We start from the raw sequence: 3,373 nt of genomic DNA, 5'->3' as shown, positions 1-3,373 counted from the left end.
CACCCCCCACCCCCTTCCCCCCACAACTTTCCTTCTTTTTTCTATTTTTTTAAAAAAAACTTGTTATCATCGTCTACTGCTGTCTTCCTTTTTCCAGAAAAAAAGACGGAGAACACAATTTCATTGTTTGTAAATGGAAGTTTCTATGTCTCTTCTTTGCAGAAAAAATAGAGACCATCTAAGTAAATTATACAGATATCTTTAAGGGGTCAAAAATGACTTAAGCCTTTTATTTTCATATGAAAGTCAATATAAGTGAAATCTATCTAGTACCCTTAATTAAAAAATATTTATGATGTTTGTAACTTACTTCTTTTATAACTATTATCTTGGAAACTAAACCATTTTATTTACATTCTAATCATTTTTTTTGTCATAGCATATCATATGAGATTGATGAAAGCTATTACGAAATACAGAAAAGTGGAGACAGGGCGAGGAAAGATGAAAGCTCTGAGGAAAGGGAGAAGATAGTACCTACTACTAGACAAAGCTATCCAGATTCATCTGGAGATAGGGTGCGAAACACTTCTATTACCTAGAACTAGACAAAGCTATCAAGATTCATCAGGAGATAGGGTGCGAAACACTTATTGTAGAAGACTAAGTCGATGAGGATGAGGAGTAGACAACTTTTGGATAGTGCAGAGAATAAGTATAGCTAGAATAATATTGAATTGGGTGTCCAAATTCTGCCTCATTGTTTAGAATGGGCTTTGCCCGATCGTATATTTCAATATTGAATTGGGTGTCCAAATTCTGCCTCATTGTTTAGAATGGGCTTTGCCCGATCGTATATTTCAATTTGATGAGGTTCAATCATATAATGAATCATATTTCAATAATATTATCTTATAGACGATATTCGTTGTGTATTTTTCTTGTCATCTAACAATATATGCTTTGTACGTGTATTCCACGTGCAACTGTTTAGATATTATATGAACATGTAAACAGAACGATTACATTTTATTTTTTTGAACTAATCTTTGTATATTAATTTTTATTTTATAAGTTATAACATAATATATGACGTTATTGTTATTGGTTCTCATATTTGACTTCTCGATTCACTGTATACATAAATCAGAGACAGTTATATGACCGTCCATAGTTAACTGATAAAGGTTTTATTTTAGTTTTTTGCCGAAAAAATAAAAAAAAATTAAAGAATATTCTATGTTTGTGAAATCATATAAATCACATGTTTATCTTACACCCAACAAAGATGTAGTTTATATACTTGTAAAAGGTTTTCAATTTGGAAAAACAACAATATCATGTTATCACATATATGAGGCCAGTGTAATAATATGAAAAATTATTGATAAAAAGCTAATACAAGAAAAGAAAAAAGATAGAAATAATTAATGTAATAACTAGAGTTCATAATTTTCTAACTAAAAAATTTTAAATAGTGTGAATAAAATTTGCAATAATTAGAAATAATTAAGAGAATATATAATGTTATAACTAAATGATAAATGTGCAATATATGTATTTCTAACAAATGCAAGAAAAAGAGTAGGAGATCAAAAAAATTGTGGCTGAAAAATGAGAGGAAGCCCCACTATTTATAGTCAACAAAGGGTAGTATGAACAAGTATTTTTTGTGTCTTATCTGAAGAATCACGACTTTACCGAAAAGTCACAACCCTTTCGAAAAGTCATAACATATTGAAAAAGTCACAACTCTTTGGAAAAGTCACAGCTCACTGAAAAGTCACAACCCTTTAAAAAAATAACAATTTATCGGAAAAGTCACAACTAATCGAAAGAGTGACTTTTCCAAGAAGTCACAACCCTTTGGAGAAGTTACAACTTGTTGAAAAAGTCACAACTTAGCGAAAAATCACAATTCTTTAAAAAAGTTACAATTTATCGAAAAAGTCACTCATTGAAAAAGTCAAAACCTACGTTAGGGATATTATAGAAATTTAACATTCAAGTTAGAAGTTTCTGCTTTTAATCTAATATAGATATAGATAAATACAAATATAGATATAATTAATTAGTGATTAGTGATTATTGATTATTGATTATTTAAAATTTAAAATTATGTAATTAAAGTATCTTTTTTTTTAAAAAAAATTAAAATAATGTGTAACGATTGTGGAATTAAATAAATAGGTCTAATCTATTGATTATTCAAAATTAAATTTAGTTACCACGGAATGAAATGGATCTAAATGTAAGTATTGATATGTGTCTAAATTTATTTACTTAATTAGTTATTAGTGATTATTGAATTTTTGAAATTTTAAGATTATTTAATAATTATAATAATTTATTTTTAGTTATTTAAAATATAGTGTCACTACCGTAGAATTACATAAATCGTCTAGGTAAACATTATTTATGATTTTTGTAACTTCTTTTATATTTATTATCTTTGACACTAAAACAATTTTATTTACTTTCAAATCAATTCTTTTGTCATAGCATAATACATTTGGTCCTATATATAGTTCACAACACTTTACTCCTACCATCAAAACATTCATAGGTTCAATTTGATTAGGAATCATGAAGAACCTCTCAAGCCTAGCTATCTGTCTATTTGTCCTTTTCATTGTTCTCTGTAAGTGGCATTTTTGATTTATTTAATTTTTTTTCTTTATGGGAATTTTATACTTGGCATACCTTAATCTTAAAATAAAGTGTATATGCATATAAAGAAACACATACTAATTCACATTCTTTGAATAATTGCTCAATATTGCTTCTCATAATATTTTATTTTTCTATTTTTTTGTATGTCTAAACAAATTAAGGCACCAAGACAAGAGGAGTCCATCTCGAAGCTTCAAAAGAATGTAATTATCCACTTCCAGGAGCTGTCAAACCTTGTGATCCAGAAAAATGCAATACTCAATGTTTTGACAAGTACCAAGGTAAGCCTGATCCTCCTGGTATTACAGGAACACTTCTTGGAGGAACTTGTTTAGGTGACGATTGTAATTGCACCTTTTATTGTTAAGATGTACTATCCTTGATCTATGTTCAAAAGTTATCTTACTTAATATTTGTAGAGAGAATAAACTAATAATTTTTTTTTTATTACTATGAAATTATCATGTTTTCATTATTTTTGAATTAGAAAAGTAGGATCCTTTGGATACAAAATTAAATTCTTTTAAATTTTTCATATAATCTCTTAAAGTTTTTTTTTTAAAAAAATCACATGGAGTCTGAAAAATTTACTAAAAGAAAAGGTTAACCCTGAAAATGTTATTTGATCACAATAGTTGATATATTAAAAGTAAGATGATCAAATTTATTGTTAAAAACAAGATCATATATGATGGTGCTATTATATATGTAAATTTATATTTATGAAAATCGACAAATAAATATTTAATATGATTAAATT

General features: G+C 27.2%; 1 long non-coding RNA gene across 1 annotated transcript; it reads left to right on the top strand.

Moving 5' to 3' along the window:
* Window positions 1–2,494: 2,494 nt before the first annotated feature.
* LOC107014184 lies at window positions 2,495–3,058 on the top strand. Its single transcript, XR_001456201.2, has 2 exons — window positions 2,495–2,581; window positions 2,775–3,058. It is a non-coding gene; the product is annotated as an uncharacterized LOC107014184 (long non-coding RNA).
* Window positions 3,059–3,373: the final 315 nt, after the last annotated feature.

The sequence above is a fragment of the Solanum pennellii genome, chromosome 3, assembly GCF_001406875.1.
Source record: "Solanum pennellii chromosome 3, SPENNV200".
NCBI lineage: Eukaryota > Viridiplantae > Streptophyta > Magnoliopsida > Solanales > Solanaceae > Solanum > Solanum pennellii.
Note: the sequence above shows the minus strand (reverse complement) of the source record. Positions and strands in the feature narration are given on the sequence as shown.